This window comes from Petaurus breviceps, unplaced genomic scaffold, assembly GCF_028583685.1.
Source record: "Petaurus breviceps papuanus isolate PSGF00001 unplaced genomic scaffold, PetGlider_PUasm1.0 184, whole genome shotgun sequence".
Lineage (NCBI taxonomy): Eukaryota > Metazoa > Chordata > Mammalia > Diprotodontia > Petauridae > Petaurus > Petaurus breviceps.
The window spans coordinates 11,158,241-11,175,588 of NW_027185793.1; the positions used below are offsets into that span (position 1 = coordinate 11,158,241).

The 17,348-nt window shown below is 33.7% G+C and overlaps 1 protein-coding gene and 1 long non-coding RNA gene across 3 annotated transcripts in view; both read right to left on the reverse strand.

The window, feature by feature from the left end:
* The window catches only part of FBXL17 (F-box and leucine rich repeat protein 17), a 572,591-nt gene that overhangs the window by 461,821 nt on the left and 93,422 nt on the right, over positions 1-17,348 (reverse strand). The window lies entirely within an intron of this gene.
* Positions 71-15,504, reverse strand: LOC138161331 (uncharacterized). The gene is made up of 3 exons (XR_011168334.1): positions 13,394-15,504; positions 2,630-2,715; positions 71-120 (listed from the first exon to the last, which is right to left on the reverse strand). It is a non-coding gene; the product is annotated as an uncharacterized lncRNA (long non-coding RNA).

Sequence of the window (17,348 nt, forward strand, 5' to 3'; positions counted from 1 at the left end):
CCCTAGGTAAGTTATCCTCTTTGTAGGAGCTGATTGAAGCACTGCATGTGAAATTCAAGAGTCTTCAGGAAGAACTAAATAACGTAGACACAATAACAGGATAAAATGTCTGTCGAGAACCTGAAAAAAAGGGTAGATGTCATAGAAAAAATCATTACATATTTCTCTCCAAATCTTTTGATATGATGGGTAAATGGACCTAACTTTCCAAATTAGTGTTCCTATAAATAAAAAGCCTAAGCAAAAAAAAAAAAAAGTTCAATAAAAAACACAACTCAGAGAAAATTCTGATAATATATTACAGTATCTTTAGTCTATAATTTGGGGGGGAAAGAAGTCAGGTGTTTAATTTCAGACCTCAAAATTTTAGGTTAATGTTCTATCACTGTAGATAGTATATAAAGTTTATTTGATTATCATCCTTTACATATCTGACTCAAAGATGCTATGAAGTGACAAACAAAAAAGAACTTGAAAAAGCATTCATCCAGACAATTGGCACAAAAAGCAGCTCTTCTAATAAAGTATAGAAGAAAAAAACTACTCAGTTATTATTCAACTACAATAAAGAGCAAACAAAGAGACTTGGATTTAAGAATGTTAATATACATATATGTACATATGCATATAAAAATCCAAAGGTAGATTTTTTAAAAATTAGAATTTTTCTTAGATTGAATGGCCTAATGCTTTATTTCATAAGTGATTAAAGTATATCTAAATGAAATATATTTTTACAAAGAACACATATGGACATGGCCTCTTTTTAAACTAAATTCATGTGTTTGGGCAACAAGTTCTCTATGGAGAGAACATCATCTTTAGTAATAGGAAATGAAGCTCTTCTCAGCTTCAGTGAAGCCACATAAAGTGTCCTAAAGGAGAAGAACTGACTTCTAAGCTCCCTATTAACAACAATGACAGCTTAGAGAAAGGACAACTAAATACATATCTGACTAGAATTTTTTTATGCTATGATACTATGAAGCTATCAAAGTAAGTCCTATATACAGCACTTAGGAGCTACTTTATCACACATCTTTGCTCAGAGGTAAAGGAACAAAACATTACCAAAATTAAAAATTCCTATTTTAAATGTAAGACAAAGTTAAGTATTAACACTGAATATATGCAACATATATGCTTCAAAAGCAAATGGACTCAATAAGTTTCCTGACTCCATGCCTCGATTTTCCAATAGTTGTTTTTTATGTTTTCCACTGAATATTTTCATTTCTTAACTACAGAACTCAATTCTCTTAAGCCCTATTGTCAAGCATTTTTTCCTATATTCCATTCATTGCTCAGTTTTCTTTGTTTTTAATAAAGGGTCAATGACAAAACATGATATAATAGAAAGAGTTATGGATTTGAAGTCAGAAGAAATAACCTAGGTCTAAATCCTACTTACTAGCTCAGTGACCCTGGGCAAAATCATTCCCAAATTCATTTACTTTATTGGGAATGATAATACCTATAGTGCTATTTTGAGGATTAAATGAGGGTGTGTGTGCGTGTGCATGTGTCTGTGCATTTGTATGTATGTAAAATGCTTTGCAAATGTTAAGGCACTATAAAGTTACCAATCATCATCACAGAAGGTGGAAGAGGTATTATCTCATAGCTGAAAGAACACCATGCTGAATCAAAATACCTAGGTCAGTCTTTGTTTAATAGCTACCTCTGAGCCTCAGTTTCTTCATCTGCTAAATAATGATAATTATTCTTATAGGACCTACTTCACTGGATTGCTATGGAAAAAGCACTTGGTAAATGTCAAGTGCTAGGTAAGTGTGAGCTGCTATCATAAAATACAGAATTGAATATTATCCAGAAAGTGTTAAAATACTTTGGCATATGGAGCTTCAGTAACAGTAAAAGAATCAAAAGATCACTGGTTCTAGAACTAAAAGGGACCTCAGAGGGCATCCTGTCAAACCCTTTCACTTGACATATAAGAAAATTGACATTCAGGGTGGTTAAGTGACCTGCCCAAGATCATAGCAAACATTTTCTGACTTCAGGGCTAGTGCTCTTTCCATTGTATTACACTACCTCCTGAAGCAGTGAACACCTCAGCAAGCTATTGATATTATATAAATTTTAAAATAATTTAAGATGAGTAATATTTACCTAAACTTCAACAGTCTCCTGCATTTTAAAAAATACATGCTGCTATAATTTTCTTGGGTAAGATTCAGAATATTTCAATATGTTAAGCACTGCTTCAAAATTCAGAAGACAAACTAGGGCAAAGAAAATACTGTGTAAGTACTAGAGATATGATACTGTGTAAGTACTAGAGATATGTATTGAGAATAGAAAAAATGCTTACTGAAAAGCAACACCTATCCTTACAAAGAACAGATGTTACAAGTGAAATACGCATATGATCATTTATAAAATGATAGGATCTTCCTCTTTGGAATAAAAGGGAAAAAACATGCTGACATAGAACAATTGTGGATCTATCCATTTCCACAATGCCAATTTGCAAAGGCTACATAATAAACAAGCCTTACAAATATTTTTTCAAACTGTGTTTATAGAACTATCTGGTTATTCCTCATTCTCTAATGAGACATATGCATTGATATAACATAACAGCACAACTAATTTGTAAGAATACCTCCTAGTAGAACAGGCAATCCAACCATTTCTCAAGTCGTGATTGGTTAGTGACATTTCTGTGCTTCAACCAGATCATAAGTCTTTCTGAAAAACATGCCACAAATTTGGACCAATCAATCAATAAAGCATTTGGTCAAAGTTTGTTCATCTGAAAATTGTAGATGTCAATCAAAAGGGTTAGAATGACGTTTCCAAAAACAGGTTTACCCAAAAGTTTTCAAAGTAGTAATTATCTTTTGTGAATGTAATGTCATGCCTATCCAAAAATTACTTCCTTAAATTATAAATAAAATCATAGAATCTGTGAGCTGGAAGGATCATTTGAGATAGATTTCAAAATCTTCATTTTACAGAAAAGCAAACTGAGGGCTAGAAAAATAATTAAGCTATTCTAATTCAAAAGGTTATTTTCTAAGAAAGGAAAATGAGTGTTCTGTAACTTATTTATATCTTATTTCAAATGTATGACAAAAAAGTTTAATTCTGTTCCTTTAAATAATTTAGTAGTCTGTCCAAATTTAGAAGGGGACAAGTCAGATTTACCATCAACTAAAATATATTAAGTATTTATATGTCAGGTACTATGGATACAAATATTAAAAATGAAATGTTCTGCCTTCAGAGAGTTCAAATCCCATCAAAAAAAACAACACGTGCATGTAAGTATAAATAAAAATGCATACAAATAAACTGGTGGCAATAGGTTATACTAGCAGGTTGGGGGATGGGGGGAGGTTGCTCAAAAAAACTTCATATAGATGGAACTTGTGCTGAGCTGTGAAGAAAGCCAGGGATTCCAAGAGGCACTGGTGAGGAGGTAATGAATTTCAGGCAGCTGAGATGTCTGTACAAAGGCAAGATGGATTGTTGTATTTCAGAGCGGCAAGTTGGTCATCTACTAGTCTAGCCTGTACTTGACCAAAAATCTTCTTTTTAAGTTTCTTAATAAGTGGTGATTATGCAGATTTTGACTGAAGATGACAAGTTAGGGGGAACGTACTATATCATACATGAGAAAGCTTAGTCTCCCCTACTGCCATTGCTTCAACCAACATTTCTGAAGAGATAACTCCCAAATCTCTTTTCACCAGTCATAAGCTTTCCAGTCCTTCATTTCCACCTACCTGCTGAACATCTACATGAATATCCTAGATCCTAAATCAAATGATATGTGTATACCATTTTTGAAACCTTAGAGTGCTTTATTAACGCTAGCAATTATTATTATTATATCCTAAACTTTAACATCATATACACGAATCATGCATATATAGTTGATCAAGAAACATTGTCGATTATATTTTGTATCTGACCCTTCTCATTGACCTAGATCTATATCTACTCCCTTTTGATCCCTCCAAACCCTATAACTCAACTGATAATCATTTCCTCTCTACCTTGGAACTAATGGCTTAAAAATCACAAAATAAAAGAACTTGAAAGCAAAATAGGGCCTGAGATGACCCTACAGACAAAGAAATTAAGCCTTACGATTTAAAGTGATTTCTCTATTATAACAAAGATCATTTGAAGCAGAGTCAGAATTAGAATCATGCTCTCCAATAATGCTCTCCTAACTCCCAATCCAGTGCTTTTACAGAGACCAGTTCTTCAGAACCAAAGATTAATACCTCCTCCCAAAAGGAAGAAAAATTTTGTGACATTTACCAATTTTACAAATGATTTATCACATTATATTAAAATATAATACCGTGTTTCCCCGATAATAAGACCTATCCCGAAAATAAGCCCTCCCCTTACTGTGTAAGATTCCTCTAAAATAAGCCCTCCCCCGAAAATAAGCCCTATTGAGATTGCTACTGTAGTGAAGGTGATCCCCTGCGCTACACGCTACATTACGGTACCCTCTGTATGCACCGTTCCCCCCCCCGGGTGAAACGCACACCGCGCTCCAAGCTGCATCCAATCAGAGCTGCAGCAGTGAGCGCATCATCCTGTTCTTTATTGAATTCATTATTGAATAAAGGTACTTTTTTTGTTCACATTTACCTGTTTATTAAAATTGCTGTCAATGTTCATTAAAATAAGCCCTCCCCTGAAAATAAGCCCTCTGGTGTTTTTCTGTCCAAAAAATTAATAAGACAGTGTCTTATTATCGGGGAAACACTGTAGTACCATGGCACAGTGTTAGGCATAATTGACCTCAGAGCGCTGAAGAAGTGATTCAGATCTTTCCTCATACACATGTTGGCTGTGACTTTGGATAAATCATTTAACTTCTCAGTGCACTATAGTGCCTATAATCTTTAAGATTATAAATTGCATAGCAAATGAAGGGTTACATTAGTAGAAAGATTTTTCTCATACTAAGTTCTCTACACCAGAGGCATCAAACTCACTGCTCAACCTCCAGAGCTATTTCCTAACCAAATTAAAATATAATTGGCAGGGGTGGCCAGGTGGCTCAGTGACTAAGAGCACCGGCTCTAGTGTCAGGATGACCCGGGATCGAATCTGGGCTCAGATACTTAGCACCACACCCAGAAATAACTGGCCGTGTAACCTTGAGCAAGTTACTTAACCCCAATTGCTTTTTAAAAAAATAAATAAAAATATATAATTGGCAAACATTTAATAAACAAAAACAATACAATATAGATAATGTTAATGTTAATAGATAATGTGGTTTTCTAAGTCAATATGTGACCAGCAGGGGTCTATTTTCATTTGACCCTGATGCCACTGCTCTATACCAATTAAATCACAGATCTGGTTCCCACTCCCCTTTATATCCTCACCCAAAAAAAAAAAAATTGGAGAAAGGATAATACTATTAAGAACAAAATCCTCATTATCAAGAATATCTCCTATACAAGGTAAATGGTAAAGACATTTGTGATTTAAGATTTTAATTTAATAAGGGACATGAAGAACTTACTGTATAGAAACAGGTGTTATAATATTTTGCTGCAACTGGAATCTAATCTGTTTCCTTGTTAACTAGCATGATATTTATTAACTGAAATTAAGAACTAGGGAGACAGAATTAAGAAGCAATGTACTCAGCTAAGGTCAGCATTTGCATTGCAAAGGGAAATCCATTTTAAATTAGGAGAAACAAAGCCTCAACTTGAGGCAATTAATTCAGAGAATTACTTAAAATTCAAAGAAGTTTTAACCACAAAACTCTTATAAAAGCATCACTCTATAAATTTAATATCTAATATTGATGTTAAATGTCAACAGAATTTTTATGCCTTTATAGCAACTCTCTGATGTTTTGTCTGAGAATTAGCCCTGAATAAAAATCCCTAGGATTGGGGCGACCAGGTGGCTCAGTGAGTAAGAGCAGTGGCCCCAGAGTCAGGATGACCTGGGATCTAATCCGGGCTCTGATACTTAGCACCACACCCAGAAATAACTGGCCTTGTAACCTTGGGCAAGTTATTTAACCCCAATTGCTTTAGAAAAAAAAAAATCCTAGGATTCAATTCAACAACAAAAGTGCTAAAGATAAAAAGAAAAAAAAAATCCCTCAAGGAGCTTATGTTCTTCCAAGGAGAGAATATATCAAGGCAGCTAGATGGTATCCATATAGAGTGCTTGTTCTAAAGTCAGGAAGATCTGAGTTCAAATGTAGTCTCTCCCTAGGCTCTGTCAGTCTGGGCAAGTCACTTAACTTCTGCCTGCCACTGCCTTCTTAACTGTAAAATTGAGGACAACGATATGTTTTTGTGAGGATCAAATGAAAGAGTTTTTGTAAAGTGCTTAGTATAAGTAACTGATATATAGTAGGCACTTAATAAATGCTTTCCTCTTCATTCCTTTCTCTATCCTTCCCCACCATGTGCACAAGTAAATATAATATTAATAAAAGGTAACTTCAAGAGACAGATCATGCCTTTGCAATTGTGTAATGTCAAAGGACATGAAGATGTCAGTCTGGACCTCAATTTCTTCACCTGTAAAATAAGGGACTGATTATGATGTCTAGGGCTAAATCTATGATGGGCTTCCATTTTCAGCAAATGACAACAAAACATGATAAATATAATATTTTGCACCTTCTCAAAATGTTATAGCCGGTCCAAAAAGGAGCCCCAAAATTAGCCTCTACAAATGCCTCCTTCTACCTCAGCTAGATAAGCAGGTCAACAAGATTAGTTCTCTAACAGAATCCAACACTCCAAACGTGTTTTGTGTGTTGGTAAATCTAATTCTATTTCTTCAAACTGCATCCATCTTTGCAGACTTAAATAGACCCATGTTCTCTCCAACACAAGCTTTAGCTATAAGTTACAGATGGTAAGTGGACAGCATATATCCTCATACACTTATATGCTATTTAAATAGGTTATCTGAGACCAGGGAGTCTAATATTTGAAAACCAACAAAGCTATAATCTTTAATTAGATTATGGTTAGTCATTTATAACTTCTCACCTTTTATAAGGGGGGATGTCACGCTATTTAGTTGGTGCTTGACAGACCGAAATAGAAAACTCTGTTCTTTCACTTGTTAAAATGCTAGAATAACAAAATACAACCATGGCTACTATCTACTAAGTTACTTTAATAGCAACCCAACTAAGGTTAGTGAATGTTAAAATTACTGAAAGCGTTATTAATATTCTTGAGATTATCTCTCTTTTAACTTATAAAATCTTCAGTCAACTCTTCGCAAAGTTAATAGGAAACTCTTTTTTTCCATATTGTGTCATGTTAAATAACACAATATACTAAAAATATTAAAGTGATTAAACATTATCATTTACAGCTCCAAAACTACTATATACAATGTTTCTAACGTATTATCAGAAAAAGTGAATTGTTGAGTGGGCCCTTATAAAATACTAATAGAATAACAATAATATGAAACAGAAACTATTGCATAAGTTTTTGGCTAATAAGTCTTGAGGATCACAGATATAATTCAAAGTTCAACTCTTTCATTTTACTCCTCAGTTAAGTCTTTCTCCTAAAATAGGAAGGAAGGGAGGGAGGGAGGGAAAGAAGGAAGGAGGGAAGAAAAATTAGAAGGAGAGAGTTTACCTTAGCTTTCTGACTTTGAAATAATTAAGCTCCTTGAAGGCAGGGACTGTTTCACTGTTGTTTTTAGTTTACACTCAATAAACTGAACTGAGTTGAACTAATTTTTTTAAACCAAGTCTTGACTTGAATCAGTTGTCTTATCTTAAAGTAATGTGTTTTAACTGAACAACAGCTAAACAGAAAAACTATGCTGAATGATACGGGAAATACATAATCTACTAATTAATCTCCCCATAAAAGGATCTGATGTTTGTTTATAAGGTCCTAAAGCCATAACGTTTACAAAATTAAGTTAATACCAAATTGTAGAAATCAACTAATTTTTTTCTTAGTGTATTTCTATAGAAAATAGGACAAAATAAAATGTTTTCTGAAAAAAATAAAAATGTTTTAAAAATTACTCTTTACTTCTGATATGCCTTATAATACATATACAGTCTAATTTAAATAACTGTAACCTAGTGTGATACATGTGTTTGCACTGCCTTGTTTCAAATGAAAAAAGGCTTTGAAAGATATGCTTTCCTTTGTCCGGGACCTGACTTAGTCAAAACAGATTTAAAATTTGTATCCAATTTCATATTTTTTCAAAGAAATGTAAGGATATATTTATAAGTTCCTTTAGCAGTAAAAAGGATCAACAAAAAAGACAATGCATCATAACGTGCACCACAACCGCTGGTTGAAAATCAACTCAGAATTATAGATTAATCAAACTACAATGCAAAATACAACTCATTAAATAAAATTTCTCCTCTAGTTTCTAATCAAAATATGCAAAGATAATATATCCACAAATTCAATTTAAGTATAATGACAAAAAAAGCAAAACAACCCAAAATTCCTCACATAGCAGAATTCAGTTTCTGACTGAAAAGACTGGTAGAGGAGGACTGAGATGGAAAGCTAAAAAAGGATTTTATTTTTTTTAATTTTCCAATAAAAAGTACAAAAATATTTATTTAAATCATAAAGATTATATAAATTACTATTTTCTACTTTTAAATGTTGAAATACTAGCTTTTCATTAAACATCATTAAAAAATTTTACATTTCTTGGCAACAAATAGCAGTAATAAGAAGCAAATATGCTTTAAGAATTTTAATACATAACTTTATAATGTTATTAGATTTGTCGTTAAAAGAAATTATATACTATCTCAACTTGAAATAAAAGCCTAAATTATCTAAATTTTTTATCTTATTTTCATTTCCCAAGAAATGGAAATGCATACTTTTTTCTTCTACTTAGTAATAAAAAAACTCAAAATCAAAATTAACTTTTTTCTTCCATCTAAAACTTATTCAGAACTGAAAACCTTTCAGCAGAACTTTACATATTAATTCACTGTTAGTTTGTTCCTATAAATTTTACCTAATCTGTTTCACACCTTATCAGCAATACAGAATGCACTTTAGCCATAAAAGAAATTCCTAATGTACATGCAAGAAAATTCAAAATTAAAGTATCTAAAATACATTTTCCAACTACATCATTTAATAATTCATATAAAATGTGTCAAATATCTTTCAAATTTTTTAAATAAACAATAATATAAAAACAAAACAAGCATATCTTGAAAAATCCACATAACGTGGTACTTAAAATTATGAAAAGAACACAAAATTAAAGATCTCCAATGCACAGAATGAAACATTCAAAACAACTTCATATGTTTAAAGGGACCAAAAAAAAACCAAACATACAGCTACTAAATTCATAGACATCTCAGGATTAGCTTTCTCACTGACGTTTAATTTTGGTCCTAAATTCTTCCAGTAACTAAACCTCTTTGGATGAGATCCAATTAGGTCTGACCACCTGATTATGCTAAAAAAAAAAAAAAATTAGTACCATTCTATTAAGATATCAGGATATCACTATACAAAATTCAGCCTTTTGTAAAAAAATTTCCCTTGTGTCATATAATAAATTATGCCATTCTGGCTATCCCCTGACCCTCTCCAATGTTCTGGTGCCAAATAACTGAGGCCATTGCCAATGTTAAACTATTATGTCAAACAGCCTTCAAAATATTATTTATGAAATATAAATATATATATTTTTTAATTGATGAACTACTTGGAGACTAACATGATCCTTATACTAGATCTCCCCCTAAAAATATACTAAGCATTCACTAAATACAATTTGAGTATTTTTTTTAAATAGTTCCTTGATATCAATGGTAGAATACTGTCTACAAGGTTAGATGTTCAAATTTGCATGAGAGTGATAGCTTTCTGTGAAATATATGTGCTTGTTATATAATAGGAAAGTTTACATAATTTTTTAAAGACCATCAACATTGTGGGGATTTTAGAAAGAATTGAGAGGGAGAAAAAAATTTACTTTGTTCATTGATGATGTTCAGCAAAATAAGAGTTTAAATTTTATAGCAGGTCTATTAGATATTTCTAACTAGGCAAATTATTTAAGTAAGTTTTAAAAACTTTTCTCATTCCATACTGATTTGTAAAATGCCAATCATTTTTGAAACAGCAGTGAGTAAAAGTTAACAAAATGTTAAAAAGGCTGCAAACTATAACATAAATACATGTTAATGTATTGTTTTCAGTTTAAAGAGTCTACAATTTTAACATCATACTTTAGATATATAAATAGTGCACTATTTGAAAATGAAAACAATGTATTAAAAAAAATAAATTTTTGTTCCAATCTTGTTCTTAAGCAATTATCTATTTCTTAGTTTATTTAAAACACTTGCTTCTTTTACCCATTTTTTATTATAATGGCCATCAAAGTGGACAAGGGTCACAAAAGAGGTTTCCATTTCTTAAAAACAGCTTAATTGAAGCTCTATTAAGTCCCATGGTGTGTATATTTCAATGCTACTTTTCTAAGTTTTCTTCAAACATGTATTTCCCTAACAAAATGATTGAAATTTTTCTTCTGAAGATCTAAAACTTGCCATGTATTCATTTCTTTTTAATATTTCATACTCTGAAGGCTGATCACAATTTTAATAGTTATGTTTTTTCAAGTTTTAAAAAGTGATAGTTGTAGTATCATACTAAATTTATGGCTTAAATATCTTAAGTTTACAACAAAGCATGCAAACATTTTGAAAGCTCTCAAAATCACAATAAACATGAAAACATATTGATTTTCTGTTTAGAAATGTATAATCTATAAGTCAGAAGTGAAAGCATGTTCTAAAATCAGTATGTCAAACTTAACTTAGTTCACAAAGAAAATGGTATTTGTTACAAAGCAGAAATTCAATCAAGTAAGAAAATTTAAGTAATCAAACACAGAAACTACTATTGTGTAGTACACATCTATGAATTAGTATCATATTTTCATTCCTAAATCACCAGTCTGGCATGAAATTGTATTAAATTTGTTTTTAACAGAATGTCCATTTGAGGGAAGGGAAAAAAATGTTTGTAGAAAAGCTACATGAAATATTTACTTCTTACTTAAATGTACTACAATGGTCACGGAATTTTTTTATATTTCTAGAATTGACTATATGGATTGATATTCTTCCATTAAAAGTAAGTTTTTAAGTTTTAATCTGATCTTCAGCTCTCATTTTTCAATTCATTTCTAACAAAATAGACTCTGCTTAATATATCAAGTTCAATATTGGCACAAATGCAGCTTAAAATGAAGTTACACTTTCAATTTTCTTGCCAAATCTGTGCAAAAGTCAACTAGTAAGATACCTTCTACATGTCAAGCACTTATGACTAAAAGCAAGCAATTAAGTACTGCCTGGTAAGTGGGAAACAGAGGATACAGGCACATTTTATGACAATTTGATGTTTTTAAAATGTAAATAACTTGGACCTATAGTATGAAGTAGAAAAATACATCCAAAAATATTTCCCTTGAACATAAAATATTTACATCATTGTACTCATATAACCTATGTCCTAAAAGGGTACCTAATTAAAGCAATGTTCCACTGTGCCGCAAACATTTATCTATTTATTATTAGACATAGGTGTTGGAGTTACTTACTAATTTTTAGAAGTTTGTGTCCTCTAACTTTCTAAATTCACATGGAAATTAATTACTGCCTAATTATTATTATCATTCCAAACCCCACGGGTCAAATCCAATTACAGGTTGTCAGATATCTGGAAATTTCTGTTCCTTTCCCCTAAGTCAACACAGTAGCATAGAGGTTTGCCAAATAATGGTGGTTGTCCTGTATAATTGCATCCTCACCCTTTAAGTCGTTCTTCAACTATCATCACCACTAAATCTTCCCACAAACAAAAAGAGCTTTTGAAAGCTGATTATATGCAACATAGAAGCTTTGCTATAAGGTTACAAACATAATGAGAGCATCACAATATAGATTGGGAGAAATAATAGGCTCTTACCTAGCATTAATATGTTAAAATATGAATGAAAGAAAGATCAAGAAAAATAAAACATCACTTCCCTTAATTTTTTTTCTCTTAAAACAGAAGGGTTAACTACGTAATTTTGTTGTATGTAAAAAAAAAAAATCCAAGGCAGAAAAAAAGAAAAATATTTCACATTATAAGCAATACTTAGAAAAAATTTTCTATGTATATCAACTAAACTGAATTCATATTTGTGCATCTGTAGAAGCTGTTGATATGCTATCACATATACACAAATATATGGGTATTTTAATCACTGTTTAGTGATTAAACTGTGATTATCCAGTTAATCAAAAAGATATCTGTGTTACTTGTTATTTTAGCATTACTAGTGTATTTCATCCCATTAGCATTTCTGGAACTACATATCATTTTTGAGATTTTCTTTTAAAAATAGTATTTCAAGAATCTTAGTGGGTCTTAATATAATTAGTATAGAGATAAATAGGTCCACTTAAGCAGAAGAATGCATGATAAAATTCATTAAGTAACTTTAGCATAACCATGCTTCTAAGTTTTAAAAAAAAATCATTTCCAGCTCTTATACACTTTCAATTTTGGCTAAAACATAAGAATATCAGAAGGACTCTCTAATTATACGAAACAATAGGCAAGAAGCAATGAAAAAAAAACTGAACCCAATTAATTTAACAGTTTACAAGGTTTAAATATTCAAGACAAAAATGTACAGAATTCACTTTAATGAAATATAATGAAAAAACAATTATAAAAATTAAAACTCCTATAGGATCTGGTCCTAACATTATATAAAAGGGCAAATGCAAGCCATTTTTTAAGTTATTCATCCTAATACACATTGAGGATGATAAAAATGTCTTCTAACAAATATATATTTTGGAGCAATCTTTAAGAATAACTAATTCACTTAATTCTTAATTTCAAATGTTACCTTTCATTCCAAATTATGCACATTTATTCCAATCTTAATTTCTATAATGGTAATGTCCCTTTTCTTAATCTAACCAGAAGAACTAGCTCAGTTCAATAAAAAAATAAATCAAACTGATAATTTCTCAGAATTTAAGGCTTTAGTCATTATCTAAGTATGTAATAAAAAACATTTATCAAAAAAACTACAGATAAAACTGATTCCTACGTGCTAGAAATAACATATTGGCCTTTTTGGTATGTTCTAGAAATTTTCTTTTTCAAATGTGTTTTTTAAAAATCAAATTCCTTAGATATATTTTCTCAGCATTACAATATTCTTCTAATTTTACAACATAAAACTCAAAATATCCCAATGACATTTAGAACTGAAGTAAACTTTAATCCACCTCATTATTACCCTAAACTTGAAACATTAAAAAAAAATTTTTTTCCACTTAGTACTGTACTCCTACCTTTGATTTAGGTTCTCTTCTTACCATTTCCTATTATTCCCTTCTTTGTTTTTATCATTTCACATTTCATTCTCTCTTTTAGCCGGCAGCTTGAAGCCGGAGTGGCCAGTGTAGCCAGATCAGAGAAAGTGAAACAATTCTTACTATTTAAAAAAAGAAACCAGTTATCTGGGAAAGCATGAGGGGGGCTTTAACCCACCAGACAAGTCTGCCCAATAAAACCCAGACTCAAATCAAGTGATTATAACTTCTGATGCACACACATAGAGAGAGCTCTTGGAAAGCATCCAAAAACTTTTTTTTCTTTTTCTTAAGTTTCTTTTCTGCAGTCTACAAAGGAGCTATAAGGAATTCAAGTATGATATAGTAATTCAGATTGTGCGTTTTCAGTAAGAAAATATCGTAAATGAAATCAATTTTAAATACAAGTACAAATGAAAGATTTTCATGCTTTTTAAAGATGCATCATTTTTAAAAAATATTAAGCCCAAGGGAAATTTTCTATTGTATTCCCCCAATTTTAATGAGCACTTATGCTGACACAGTCGCGAACACTTTGTTCTATTTCTCTAACTGTAACAACAGAAGTAGCTGAAGTAAATCTGAATCTTTTCAGCCTGAGTTGCTCCAATATATTGTCCTACTTGTTATCTTTCCCAAGTAGGATTGTTGCGTATGTCGACACTTTCAAGAAGGAAAAGCTGTAATTTCCACTAAAGGTATATGAATATATTTCTTAAAAAGCATGTTTGAAGGCACTGTCAGCACTCAGACCGTGGTAGATGCTATATATAGCAAATTAAAGAAATGTTCCCTAAATTCTAAACTAAGAAATGTCTCTAGAAGTAGTACCATGCTTGAAGTTAACATGAACTATATCTGTTGATGGAAATCACTTTAATATTATGTAATCTCAAGATAGTCTGCTATAATTTTTATGTACAAATGAATATAGTATACCTCCATCTACAATGGCTCAAAATCCACTGGAACACACAATGCACATAAATATATTCCTACTGAATACACTACCAGGAAGACACTTAACAGGGACAACTCCAAAACCATGCGAATTTTCCTCTTAGTGGATCAGAAAAGAGGAAGAAGGCTATCTTTTCCTCCAGTGAAGGGGAGATCTCTTACATAAAGCTGAGATGCTACTCATTTGTTAAACCATTGCTGAAGGGACACTGTCCCTTCTATATCTTGCTCATATAAAAAAATTTTTTTAGCTTTTATCTATTAATGAAACATAGTACTGTTGACAATTTTGTGCCAATGTATCTATATTGAAACCAATGCTCTGAAGTGCTCCTATTTCTTTCTTTTTATTTTTAAAGCAATTGGGGTTAAGTGACTTGCTCAAGGTTACACAGACAGGTGTTTCTGGGTGTGGTGCTGAGTATCTGAGCCCGGATTTGATCCCCAGGCCATCCCGACACTGGGGCCGTGCTCTTACTCGCTGTGCTACCTGGCCGCCCCTAGTGCTCCTATCTCTACGTGTTACCTAGGAACAGGGACAAATCAGCACCTTCTCTGCAACTTAAAGAGTCTGAGAGAGGTGCTTAGAAGCAGCCAGTGGATAAGTGACTTCCCAGGGTCATTAAGCCAATATGATGGAAGCAGACCTTAAAGCTGTCTTGGCTTCAACACTGGAGAACAAGCCACTAAAGAATGAGTCTAAACCAAGCTGCTTCATTGAATGCTACATGCTCAATCTGCATTGTTACCCAAAGGCTTATGCTTCTGCTATGTCATCTTTAAGTTAACGTGTTTTTTTTGTTCTAGATACCTGGTATCATCCAAATTAATTTGATAACTGCCTGCCACATTCTAATGGAATACAAGCTTCTTAAAAGACAAATGCTGCTTTCATTTTTGTCTTTGTTTCCCCAGTTCCTAGCCCATGTCCAGATATAAATAAATAAAAATAAATAAAATCCAGAAATAAAATTCTATGTAGTTAGTTATACTTACTGAATAATTAATAAGCATAGGGAATGGGACACAGCATCCTAAAATCTTTAAGTATTTTTTTTCTAGGTGTTGGATAATTTGTACCTATGTAAAATGTTAAAATATGCTAGCATCACCAGGCATACCTAATACCGTGTTTCCCCGATAATAAGACACTGTCTTATTAATTTTTTTGGAAAGAAAAACACCAGAGGGCTTATTTTCAGGGGAGGGCTTATGTTGTCCTGCCTCAGCTCTCCTCCATGGCACTGCTCTCAATGGCACCAGCAAGCAAATCACTGGGGAAGAACAGGATGATGAGCTCACTGCTGCAGCTCTGATTGGATGCAGCTCGGAGCGCAGCGTGCGTTTCACTGGGGGGGGGGGGGCGGTGCATACAGAGGGTACCGTAATGTAGCATGTAGGGCAGGGGATCACCTTCACTACAGTAGCAATCTCAATAGGTCTTATTTTCGGGGGAGGGCTTATTTTAGAGGAATCTTACACAGTAAGGGGAGGGCTTATTTTCGGGATAGGTCTTATTATCGGGGAAACACGGTATGTTCAATTAAAACCATGCATTTACTATGGCCCAGGCACTGCGCTAAGCACTGGAGATACAAATACAAGCAACCAAGGCAATCCTTGGGCTCAAGAAGTTTATATTCAATGGCGGAGTAGAAGCACAACCTCCAAGCGGCTCTGGCTTCCACCTTCCCCAATCAATGTAAAAAGGGGACTCTAAACAAACTTTGGAGCTGCAGAACCCACAAAATGACACAGAAAAGCTAACATCCTGCTGAGGACAGCCCGGCAGGCCAGCAGGAAACAGCCAGTGCAGTGTTCTGGGAGCCAAGCCCAGCCCCACTCTGAGGTTTTGCCCCAGGGCGGCGGGCAGCTGCCGGCTACAGGGACTCCAGATTAGCAGCAGCTGTGGACTTTTGCAGATTTATCAACACATAGATGCGAAGAACAAAGTGAGAGGTCAGTGCAGTCTGGACTTTAGGGGGAGTGCATGGCTTTTGCCCCCCGGGCGAGAAGCCGCTGAAACGCCAGCACAGCCAGCCAGCCACATGGCAGCTTCAGCTCCTGGCCTGCAGACTGTAGGGGGACCAAGCACCACTCTGAGGGGTAATCACTCTTGCTTTAACCTGCTTGGATCTGGGCTGTGGTCTAGGGTGGAGGTACTGGGCTGTGTGTCCAACTTGCCAGAGCGTGTGGAGACCTCAGAGAGGGCACCCATCTAATACCTCCAGCAGCTGAGAAAACCCCAGCGTTTGGGACGAAATCTCCTATCTGGTGGCAGAGTCCTGCTGTGGCAAAAAGCCCAGGGATCAAGTGACTGAGGGGAGACATGACCAGGCAAAGGAAATAAAGCAGACAGAAGATTCCAACATTAGACTCCTATTTGGGGGACAAAAAGGAGCAAAGCAAAGCATGGAACAGGAGGAAGACAGTGAAGTCAGAACTCCTGCACCAAAAGCTTCTAAGGAAAATACGAGCTGGTTACAGGCCATAGAGGACGTTAAGAAGCAGATAAGAGAAGTGGAGGAAAAATTGGGAAGAGAAATGAGAATGATGCAAGAAAATTACGAAATGAGAGTCAACAGCCTGACTGAGGAAAATAACACCTTGAAAAATAGACTAACTCAAATGGCAAAAGAGGCTCAAAAAGGCAATGAGGAGAAGAATGCCTTAAAAAGCCGAATTTGCCAGGTGGAAAAAGAAATCTCAAAAGCTCCATGAGGAGAATCATTGCTTCAGAATTAGATTGGAGCAAATGGAAGCTAATGAGTTTATGAGAAATCAAGATGCTGTTAAACAGATCCAAACAAATGAAAGAATAGAAGGCAATGTGAAATATCTCATGGGAAAAACCACTGACCTGGAAAATAGATCCAGGAGAGATAATTTAAAAATTATTGGACTAACTGAAAGCCATGATTAAAGTAAGAACCTAGAAATCATCCTCCAGGGAAGTTCTCAAAGAAAACTGCCC